Genomic DNA, 12,065 nt, shown 5'->3' on the forward strand with positions numbered 1-12,065 from the left:
TCCATCCCACATGAGTATATACAAGGCAGTAGAAGATAACTGCCCTTGAAGGGCTCAGCATCTTGTTACTCCTGCAGAGCCTGTTGGTCAGGGAATTTGTCATGTCCTTTGACAGTGTTTCAGCTCATACCTGTATTGTCCCTGGTGCATACCAAGCTTCAGCTGTGGCTTCTCTCTTCAGCACCTAGTCAGAAACAGCTTGCCTTGCATTTGCAGTCGATGTTTCTAGCTGGTTCCTCTGGTGCTGCAGGATCACACAGTAAGCCAGTCAGCTGAGAAATGGGAGCACTTCAGCAAATTCAGTCCAGTTTTTTGATAGCACATGTAAATACAGCTAGTCACTAAAACACAAAAAGCCCAAGGTGGCATTCGGTCGTTCATTCCTTCGGCAGCTGAGCAGTGTTACTGCAATATCTGTCTGTCCTTCTGCACTGCTACACCCAAAAACAATCTCAGGCTGCCAACAACAAACGATGTTGCTGGACACACTCACAGCAGGGAACCCATCCAACTGACATTTTTTCTCTCCCTTGGGTTGTTACTCTGTAGATTTGGTTCTCCAGTCCGGTTTGCAGTCTTGCATGGCAAACTGGCATGCACTGGCATGGCTGAGAGGGAGAAACCAATGGGAACAGTATCATGGGTTGGTCCCAGTGCCAGAAAGCTTGTGGGGGAGACTCACCAGCCTAATCACATTGAAACCTTGGGAGTTGCTGCTGAACTGGGAACCTCCTTGGGCTTTGTGCCTGCCCTACTTCCCAGGGCAGTTTGGTTGATGGTGATAAATGGCAATGTCTCAGTGCCCAGTTCCCTGCACACACAGGTTGTTCCTTTGTGCTCTTGCTTTTAAACTTATCAGCACAAAATGGTAGAGGTTGGGAGATTGTTTGATGTATCTTTTCACATTCTCATCTTTTTCTAGATTTGCTTCTCATCCTGATGCTCTCTGTTAGCATTGGTTCCGAGCAAGGCCACCCCTGGTAGATGTGGGGTTGGGAGGAGCTGGGCTGAGTGCCAGGCTTGGGGCTGGATGCCACATGTATGTTTTTTTGTCCTTCTTGCCCCAGATAAGCCAAGATCCCCCTCCCAGGAGCCATGTTTCTGTTTGGCTTATGTGGAGCTGGGTTTTGAGCCTTCTGCTGACTAATCTCAGCAGTGGGTTGCTTACCAGCATCCTTGCTGCAGCATGAGGATGGAAGAATTGATGTCCATGCTCATCGCAGGGGCCTTGAACTATGTGACTTTTAAAGGTCCCTTTCAACCCAAACCATTCTGTGATTCTCTGACCCCCAACTCTATGGTCAAGCAGGTGAATATTTCTAACAGGCCTGGGGGAACCTCTTTTGGAGAAGGGGAGAACAGGCACATCCTTCCTCTCTGCAGCCTTCTTCCAGCAGAGATTTGCTGTCCTGAGATAGATTTGCTATTTCCCCAACTCAGTGTGCAGTAACACCAAACCCTCTCTTTCCTTTGATCCAGGGCTTTTAAAAGAGCAGCATGAAGCTCCTGTGCTATCCAAACAGCTTTGATTCTGCCATGCAATGTGGTGTGCATGTGTCCAGGTTGACAGGGGCTGTAAACACCCATTTCCTTTCAGAAGTTGAGAGTAAATTAAACCAAAGCTCACAATTGTATTTTGGTTTATTTATATATTTATTTATTTACTTTTCCTAATGGTCCATGTGTTTTTAGCACTTATTACTGGATGGAAGGGGATGCTGCATCAGTGTGTACCTGCAGCATCCCTTGTTAGCTCTCATCTCATGTGCAAGAGAGGATGCTAACAACAGCTGAGTCCCCAAAAGGTGTTTTCCTGCAAATCCTGGAGACAAATCACACTAATGGGAGGTGACTGGCTGCAAACTTGTGGCCAGAGGAAGATGGATGGTTTTGAGCAGGGGTGTTGTGACCTGAAACTTAAGCCTGTAGCTGGGTCACTGCCCCTCTTTCAAGTTGTTTTCACTGGGCTGGAAGCTTTCTTGTTATGCATGGAGTTGCATCCAGGGAGGATCTGAAAGGTCGCTTAACCCTTTGCCTCACGGTGAAAGCAGAACAGAAATGATAATACAAGAAATCCAAAGCAATCCAACCATCCTTCAAAAAAAAAGTCTGAAAGCTGAAAAAGCCCACAAAGGAGGATGCTGGGTTTATATTGCTTGTTCAGCAAACAGCCTGCATCTGGGTTGAGGTTGCAGTGAAGGTTTATACAGAAATTCAGTGCCATTTGGGATGTAACACAGGTAATAGCATTTTCCCCCCTCTTCTCTCTCCTCCTTCATCTTTGCTCTAATGCATTTGACTGAATTACAGTGCAAATCCATGGCTGTATAAATACCAAGTGGGGGAGAAAAAATGCAGCAGAAACCACAGGCATTGTTTAGGTGGTTCTTTGATGTATTTCATCCATGAATATAAACTGTTAGCCTTGTGGGATGGTTTTGGGCTAAAAGGGGCTTAAGACTGGTTTGTTGGGTGCCTTATAAAAACACTTCACAGACATTTCACTTCCCATCCTTTCTCTCTTGATGTGTGTGCCTTGCAAAAAGGTGCTTGTACTCTCAGCTCCCAAGATTTTACCTCTTTTACTGCACAAACACTGTTTGGGATCCACAATTTGCTCATATGTTGGATGCCTTGAAGGATATAAGTCCAAGTTCTGGCACTGCCAGATCCATGTTCTACATGAGCACCTTAGGTTTAACCAGGCTTGTTGGGAAACACTTGTTCCTCAGGGCAGATCCTACAGCTTAGGCTGGAGTCAGGAGTGGGACCATGCTGGCAGTGGTGGGTCTGCAGTGATGAAGGAAAGGACAGGGGGATTTGGCAGCTGGGCTTGTTTGTTTGTTTGGGAGTACAGGGGGAGAACTAGTCTGTGATGCTTGGCAATAAATTTGGCCTGATACTTAAGTACCAGTTCCCAGGAAATTGCCATCAGAGTAATTAGCATGTGCTGACTTATTTGTACAGTGATAACAGCAGGAAAGTATTGAAGCAGGAAAAACAAACACATTATTCATTTGAACCTTCAATCCACAGCCTTTACTTGACAGTTCACTCTTTGCAATACACAGGTCTATTTTTAGGCTTCCAAGTCAGGCGAGCTTTTTTTTCATTTTTGTTTTGCATTTTGGTCTTTCTTTTGCTGACATAAATTGGAAATTAATCTGTGCTTAGAGATAAACAAACCCAATTTTAAAATAAACCTTTTGAATACCAAAGACTCTGTGGAACTGCTGTAGTTTCAGTACAAGGCTCATGAAACCTGTGCCCATGCAAATGGGATGAGCTGCAGATGGCAGCTAGGGTAGGCAAGAGGAGCTCTCTGTGCAGATGCAGCTCTGGGTAGTGGAATGTGATCCCTGTTTCTATCGGATGTATTTGCTGTGAGTATCTTCTTTAGCCCAGGTTTCCCTGCCTGGTGGTGAGTGCTGCTTAGCCAGCCAGGTTAAAATTGTCCTTTGACAGGTGAGCACTGAGGAGCAGGTTTAGTAACTTGGGTAATAATTATTGTTAACCAGACTGTGGGAGAGTGGCACAGGGTCACAGGAGTTTGTGGTTGTGAGGCATCTGAGGAGGATATTTGGGGAAGGGCAGCCTTATATATGTGAGTATATTGAAAAGCTGGTAAGAGAGCAGGAGATGTTTGGGGGTGGGGGGAAATGGGTGTGGAGAAACGTGTGGCTTCACCTTGGAATGGAAACAATGGGGATGAAAGTGTTTGCTCTGCCTTTCCTTTCCTCCTCTCTTCTTCTTACCAGCCATCCTCAGAAGCAATTCCCTGCCAGGCACTTGTGCTAAATCCTTTGAAAGCTCCTCTTCTCCTTTGGCTAATATAAATTCAGAGAAAAGGGTGGAGCAGAAGACAGGCTGTCTGCAGGGGAAGAGAGCAGAGAGGCCCCAGGGTTTCTCCTGGAGATGGATTTGTGAACAGCTGAGAAAATCAGGCAAAGCATCTCCCTCAGCCAGCAGCTATATCACAGGCACCCCTGGCCACAAATGCAGTGCAGATAAATCAGAGTTAAAGTGCCCTTTTTAAATACCAAAGGCTTTTAAGTATTGAGCCAGCCATCAAAAAGGTCACTTACCATCTCCATATCTTGAGCTCTTTGCATGGAGCCTGCATGCCTCCCTCGAAGGTGGGGCTTAGGCAAACACTAGCAGTACTGCTCAAATCAAAGGTAGGAATGGAGCTTGTGACCTCCCTTTTGCAAGATACAGACTGGGTGACCCAATGGTCCTAAAGTCTTTGGGAGTGGTTGCTGTGCTTTGCAGCCCCAAAAATTCATCTCCATCCCTGGCTACCCCTGTGTTTTCCAGCTACCAAGTGCAGGTTTAGGATTGGTGTAGGTTGATGGATTCTGACTGCAGCCTCCAGGTTTCCTAGAGAGCAGTAGCAGCTCCTTGATTTTTGTGCCACAGGTTAGTTACCCTTTTAACCCTGTGGCTGTCACAGTGAGCCCCCCACACTTTAAGCCCTAAAGGAAGAAGGAGCAGGAGTAAGGGAACGTATTGCAAATGTACAACCATGAACCAATACCATGATGATGAAAACTTTAAACAAACCAGGCAGGAGCTGAAATTTGCTTTCTGTTGCAGGGAGGGCTTTCCAGCTCTTTGAGAGAGAATGCATTCAAGGACTATGTCCTGGGATATGCCTTTGAGGCTTAGAGAAACCCAGCAGATGTGAAGATCCTGGAATCAAGAAGCACAAAGGGAACCTGCAAGCATAATTATGATAAACATTAATGGGTGGTTTCAGAGTGTCAGAACTGGGAGCTTCATTCCTTTGGCTCAAGTGCTTGTAGTCAGGAAAGTTTTGTGTGCCTTTTGTAGAGCCACGGATCGGCCCAGACTGGAAGGGATTGTCTGGTTCAGTCTTTGTGGGAAAGGGAGCCAAGGTGATTGCAGCAACCTTGTCCAGTTGTGTCTTTGAGACCTCCAGTGATGGAGACTCTGCCATCTTCCTGGGCAGGTTATTCCAGTGAGTGATCATTCTCACTGTAAAATGTTTATTTCTTACATTATGCTTTGTTTCTGACCAGTGACTGTATTTTTTTTTTTAATTCACTTTTGTCTGGATATGATTTTTTCTTGTTTTTTAGCTGGGAAAAAAAACATCAGAGTGGGTTTCTTGCTTTAACAGCATTTTGTTTTGCTGCTTGTGGTATGGATCTGGCACTTTTGCTGCTCTTCAGAATCCACATCTGGGTAGCGATAGGATGCAGAGGACCTTTGGATGGGGCAGGGATGTCTGGGGCTCTACAAGCCCAACCACTGATAGGGGGGCATCTTGTTCTTTTTACCACCAGTAATTGAGCCTCTTGTTATTAGTACCTCATGGATTTCTAGGCTTTAAGGACATTGTGCTTGTTTAGTCTGACCTGCTGTATAACAGAGATTCCTTGAATTAATTTCTACTCTGCAGTCAGCAGTTGTGAATGCAACCAAGCATACATTTTTGGGGGAGCAAGAGAAGCAAGGTGGAAGCATCCCATCTTATTTTGAAAATTGCCAGTGCTGGATCCTTGGCCATGCCAATTGGAGGACTTTTCTCTCTGTTAATTACTTGAAGTGTAGAAAAATGGTATCATTGCTTCTGGTTTGTTTTCTGTTGAACTTCAACTTTCAACCTTTGGTCTCGTTATGCCTTTGTCTGGCAGGCTGAGAACACTCTTCTGACAGGTACCTACAGGCAGCAAGGTGCCTTTTAACTTTCTCTTTGATTGACTTCCTTGAGCTCCATGCTACAAGCCCGGGTTTGTTCTTGTGGTTGTCCTCTGAACTCTCTCCAGTTTTTCCAGCAGTATTCTTGAAGTGTGGGTACAGGTATGAAACCTCACACTCCCATCAGCTGTGCCAGCCCAAGGCCTGAAGATAACAGGGCCTCTGCTGGTACGTGACATCCCTCGTCTGTGGAGCCAGGCACCATGGAGCTGCCTTGTGAGCTCACCTTGGGCTAATTATGCCTCTTAGCTCAGCCAGTCCTGTAGGTCTTGTATGTTTAAAAACTTTCCACACACCTGTTTCTTTAATATGCCAAGTGTCTCTTTAATCTTTTTGATGTATTTTTTTTTTTATTCTGAAAGGAGTTTTAGTCCAGCCTTTCTCCCTGTACCGGCCACATGTCAAAAATCTTTACAAAACTGAGAGCTGCTAGGAATGTGTTTTACAGAGCTGGGAGAAGGAAAGTAGTTCACAATAGGGAATAACTCTGAGATCTCAGTGGATGGTGGGACAGAACCGAGTCATACCACTGGCTCCGAAGTTCTGCAGGCTTTTTTGACCTCTTTGGATCTTCATGGATTGTTTTCTCTCGTGAAGATGGTTAACCTGCAAGCACTGTGCCAGTCAAACCTGTCATTGCTGGCTATGGATTGTAGCACCAAGCTTCTTGCCTGGGGGTCTGGCTGCTCCCACTGGGGTTTGGGTCAGTGCTGGTGAATTTCTAAATACTAGACACAGAGAGTTAAGTGTCTTTCCAACTGAGATGTTTTTATTATTGGTTCTATGTTGTTTCTTATGTGTAATGATTCAGAGGAAACAGAGGTGTTGATCTGATGGGGAACCTAGAAAGCTTTTTGGTAATATCATCCAGATATTTCCTTAGCACATCTGCTTAAGCCACTGTTGAAGTCAATGCCTTCAGCAGTGCTGCTGGTGTGTTTTACTGCCTGCTGCTGTGTGTGATGCTAATTTATGAGTAATGCAGAAATGGAGGAGGGGGAAGTTTAGCAGCAGAAGCAAGGACAACCAGCTGCGGAGGAAGCGTGGGAAAGGAAGGCAATCCAGACTGTAACCCAAATTATTCTTGCTTTTACCATTCATGTAGGGTGTTTGGAAGTAATCTTGCATGTAATTTTAAGTACTGTGCCCCAGGTTTGCCTGGTTACAGGTCACTGTGTATCTGTGCTGTTGCAACTCAGCCATGTGGCTAAGACATTTGTCTGTCTGAACACTGACTTCAGCTGAGAGCAGGGCTCACACAAGCTCTCCTTGTGTGAGGAGATACTCCTGCCTGTCCCCTCATTAGTGGGAAGCTGTTTCTCTCCTGGTTGTATCTGTTCAGCACTTCAACACTGCCTTGCTAATCCCTGTGCCAGGATTGTCAGCATGTGCTGTTCCTCCAGGGAGGGTCAGCTTTGGGGCAGCTCAGCTGCCTCATGCCAGGCCTTTGGGCAGCCAGGATACTTCTGGGAGCTGTGCTTTTAATGTCACTGTGTCAACGTTGTGCCCTGCCCAAGGGAACATTGCCAGCAGCCTGAGGATAACATTCCATAATTCCCAGTGCCCTGAGCTGTGCAGTGTCTTTCTAGGCTGCACACTCCAAGCCCTGGGTCACAGCCCTTCCGATATGGACTCAGATCTGGTGAGCAGCTCCTTGCACCACGCTGCTGTTCCTCCCTCTTCCCCAATGACTTCTGCAGGTGGCTCATTTTCTGTGTCACAGAGAACATGTCTTCAGAGCAGACCAGTTTGTGGTGCTCACTGCAAACTACTGATGTGGCTGCCATCACCTTTCAAGACCAGGCATCCACAAGGTCTTTGAAGAAGAAAATAATCTCATCTCCCCATATGAAGGCTAGTTTGTCACCTCCCTCCAGGGATGGTGGGGTGACATTGGAGGTTATGCAGGTTAAAATGGGGGAAGAGGGTGGAAACATGTGGTTGGGGTGTGGCAAAGCCCTTCTGTGAGGAGGAGATGTTGGTGTGGTAGGTGCCTGTGAGATGAATGGCCCAAAGGCATAGATCTCATTCTATTTCTGCCTCTTTCTCTCTAATGAGTGACACAGCACCGTGAGCTGGCCAAGGATGGGCCATCCAGTGCTCTTGGTTACGTGTCAGAGAGCAGCGCAGCTGGGTGATTCACAGGCTGGAGGTGGACATTGTACAGCCTCAGATGAGCCTGCAGCACCTTGGTTTGTGTGTGTGGTCCTTCAGAGAGTAAAGATGCTGAAACAGCACTGCAGATCTTGGAACAGGAGAGGCAGCTTCTAAATGTTTGTCATGTGAACACAGAAAGCAGCAAGAGATGGTCAGAGACACATTTCTGGAGCTGTGGATGGCATTACCACCCTCATGGCTTGGGGCCCACCTTGTTTCCAGTTTCCACCTTGTTAGCTGTGCTCCCCATGCTCCCAGGCAGTGCCAGAGCCATTTGCTTCCTCCACACCAAGCTATGATCTTGTTTTCTTAAGGCAATGAGCCATGCTGCTTGGCTTCCCTAGCTAAGGTGCGTTTGAGCATCAGTGGCTTTGCACCTCCTGTGCCACATCCTGCACCCAAGGAAGAGGTTTCTTTTGCAACATAGACCAGCTTTCCTGCTTCTGATAGAATGATATCATAGAAAGGCCTGGAAGAGGCTGTAGAGATCATCTATTCCAACCCCTCTACCATGGAGCCTCACTTCACTTCACTGTTGGTCTCTGTAGCTAGGAACATTAAATTTGGGTAGGACCAAGCTTCTTCATTCATATAAGAGAGCTCTTCTTTTATGAGGCTAAATTACAAGTTATTCCCAGCTGCCTCCTAAACCTGAGTTTCTATGTCACTGGCCCACCCTGGCAATCCTTCTCTCTTTGCTGGGTTGGAGTTAGTTTGCAGGTCCTCCCTAATGGGATAGGGCTGCTGGCCTCTTCTTCTGCAGCTCTCCCCACCCAAAGAAACCTTGTAGACATCTCCATTGTGTTTATTTCCCATCTCTTTCAAATGTCCCCTGAACACAGATGAAGGCTGCTTCTTTCTTTCTTGGGTCCATTATGTTGGGTTGTTTGTGTCTGGCCAGTGTCCAGTGGAGGAGCTCCTGGACATCATAAAACTCTTTAGTTTAGATAAAGTACCTAAATGCTGTGTTTCCATTTCTCTCTGCACACACACAAAAAAGTGGCTATTTTTGATAGAACTTAGAATTTAATCTAGATTTGATTTCTGGAGTTGTTCCTGCCTCCTCAGTGGAGCAGTGTGTTATACCCAGCAGAGCAATGTCTGCATTAGTACTAATCAACACACAGCGTAGTCATTTTGCTGGTTTGTGACAGTCTGCAGTGGAACACTTACATTGTCTTAGGGTAGAATTTACTTGTAAAGCTAACTGTGTTGTATTGTGTATTAAAATCCACTTAATTTGATTACCTCAATGTTTCCTTTGTCAGCATTCGAGCTGACTGTAACTTTGTCACTAATCCCCTGCGATGTTGCAGTTGAACGCACCCCCAGGAGACAGTCAGCTTCAGTAAATCCTCCTTTTTGGGAAAAGTGTAGTAAAAATTTGGAGAGGGTTGGCTACTGACAGTACATCTAAACTTTCTGACTCCATCTGCATTTTGGTTTGTATTTGAAAGGAGTCTTTGTTTCTAATGGAAGTTATAATACAAAACGTAAAAGTTTGTGACTCCAAAGGGAAATTTTCCAACTGTTGAAACAAAGTGCTTTAAGTCAAAATGAGTTTCAATTCAGCAACTTTCAAAATTTCAAGTTTTTTATATTTCTTTCCACTTACTCAGAATGGTAGGAAAAAAAATCAAGATCTTTAAGTCCCACAAGGATGATAGAACTGTATTTTTCTTTGCCATCTCTTATTCATCTCAGTTGGACAAGTACCTTCCATTGGCTGCATCTTGAGGCAACAATAAGATAGTCTTTTGTCAGTACTGCAAGGTCAGGGTGTCCTTTGATGAGTGAACCAGACATCACTCTATTGATACTAATAGAAATCTTGTATAAAACCCTAAGGTTTGTCAATCTGTCCTGATCCAGATATTAAAACTATGTTTTCTTTATAGGTCTATCCACTGTTCGGATGATGGAACTTGATGACCTGCAATTCAGCTTGGATTACAGTATTTCAGAAGACTTTATGAACTTGCCAAGCAGTCCTTCCCCTAGACTTTGGGGACAGAGGAGCTTAAATTTATATTTCCAGTGTCACACAAGGAGATAGAATGGAGTTGGCTGCTTTACACAAGTAATGAAAATCAATGCTGTGTTGCTCTTGGAAGGAGTGCTCGAAAGGAGAAAAGCGTGGCATACACATCTTGGTTTAGAGACAGATTTTATCTGGGAAGAGTGTGCCCAGGGGAAGATACAAGAAGAAGGAGAAGAGGTGATGCTACAAGCCAGCTTCCTGACCTCCAGAGTGGGACTGAAGCTTTTTAACAAGGTAAAAAAACCAACAAACAAATGCAAAACATTTTCTTTCCTTCATACCTCACTGAAATATCCATCAGACAAGAAGTGTGGAGAGTAATGAGTCCATGCATTGAGTAGTTTCTCCTACTGTCCCCAGTCTCTGTCCTATTCCCTGGTCACTTCCTATGTTCTGCATCACCCATGCCTTGAGCAGGCTTCATGTAAAAATCATCAGCAAATCTCGACTGCCTTAGTTGTCCACATATCTAAGACTTGATTTTTCAAGCATCTGTGCTCACACACAAACACACACACACACACATGCACACACACACATTAAATGTGCTGTTTCTGGAGGACACTAGACATCTGTGCCTTTATGCCTGAGGATCTTGCTGCTCTGTTGTTGGCAGTGAGGATGACAAGTCCCTCACACTGTTTGCACTGCACTCCTTGTAGCTCCAGAGCAGGACAGTGATGCCTTTTCCAAACTGATGAGATACAGAGGGAACTGAAATGTCTGGGCTTTCACATTGCTTTGTCCAAAGCCACAAGAGGAGAAAGGCAGAAAATAGAGTGAAATTACCTGTTTCCAGTTTACTACCTTCAGAGAACTGAAAAAAAGGGTTGTGGAAAAGAAAGTTGAAGCTTGATTTAGTTTTTAGCTTCTTTCCTGCTGCAAATGTTTTTCCTCATAAATGTGCATGGCTCCTCCCATGTTGGACCCTGGGCTCTGGAGTGCTGGAAGCATTCCTTGGAGGAGAAGGCTGGCCAGGATGACAGAGGGGTGCCAGGCTTGGTCTGTTCTAGCAATACAGCTCCATGGGCATGGGGGTCATACAGCTTTCCTCTGCTGCACTTCATGCACTATGAAGGCTGCGTGGTGGTGAGGGTGGAAAGGGTTCATCAGACTCTCCCTCTGAGTATGTGTGGTGTGTGTGATGTTGCCATGAAGGCCATGCCAGTGTGTGCATGGGGACCTATACTGTCATGGCAATATGCCCTAATAAAATTGGCAATGATGAAAAATGCTGAACTGAACTCCACTGAGGTGAAAATCCCCCCCCTTCTCTTCAGATCAGAGATTTCCTGGCTGTCCCTCACCCTCGTGTCTCAGCACTGAGCTGGAAGGACCATCACTTTGTATCAAAAATTTTTAACCTCTGTGACTCATTCAACTGTTGGTTTAACTGCTGATTTTTCCAGCGAGAATGCTAATGACATGGGTAGATGTGGTGGTGGGAAGGTACCACTGTCTGGGAAGCAACAATGGTTTCACATCTATGAAGAGACTATCTATGACTAAACATGTAGCTGCTACATTTCTAAAGCAGATTTGAATCAGAGAGATGAAGGACTCTTACAAAGTCTGGCTCTGGCCCAGTTCCTTGGAAGAACCAAATTTAAGTATTTGTTCGTTAAGCCAAAGTTTCTGTTTCAGAGTGGATGTTTAGATGTTAATCTTGCATTGAAATTCCCCCATTTAAAGATGGGGTGACAAAATGTGTGATCCACATTGAACAGCAGCCACTGGTAAAGATGAAAGGGAGTAGAAGTGGCTGTACAGAGCAGGACCATCTAGTTTGGTATCTCTCTTGGTGATAGCTAAGAGAGGAAAGAGTATAAGAAAGAGTGCCTTGGGAATGAGCTTTTCTCAGGAGATCCTTGCAGAATCCAGTGGTTAAATGTGCTAAGTGTTTCTTGGGAGTGTCCTTCATGTCCATTTGTCCCCATGGATCAGATGCTCCTGTTGTGCTCAGGTTACTGAGCTCATTACTCTGAGCGACCCAAGCCATGCAGTCTCTGGCCCAGTATTGTGTTTATATGGATTAGCCAAGGTCACCTAAATCAGAGGTGCTAAGTTGGATTCAGCCAGGGCACATCACAGCACCTGGTGGGCTGATGGTCTTGCTCCAATGACCAGGAGACTGGAATTCACC

At 45.4% G+C, this 12,065-nt stretch overlaps 1 long non-coding RNA gene across 1 annotated transcript in view; it reads left to right on the forward strand.

Annotated features, from left to right (window-relative positions):
* The window catches only part of LOC143695565 (uncharacterized), a 131,801-nt gene that overhangs the window by 83,096 nt on the left and 36,640 nt on the right, over positions 1 to 12,065 (forward strand). The window contains exon 4 of the long non-coding RNA XR_013184911.1: positions 9,780 to 10,156. This is a non-coding gene — a long non-coding RNA (uncharacterized LOC143695565). The remainder of the gene's footprint in view (positions 1 to 9,779; positions 10,157 to 12,065) is intronic.

Source organism: Agelaius phoeniceus, chromosome 1 (assembly GCF_051311805.1).
Source record: "Agelaius phoeniceus isolate bAgePho1 chromosome 1, bAgePho1.hap1, whole genome shotgun sequence".
Classification (NCBI taxonomy): Eukaryota; Metazoa; Chordata; class Aves; order Passeriformes; family Icteridae; genus Agelaius; species Agelaius phoeniceus.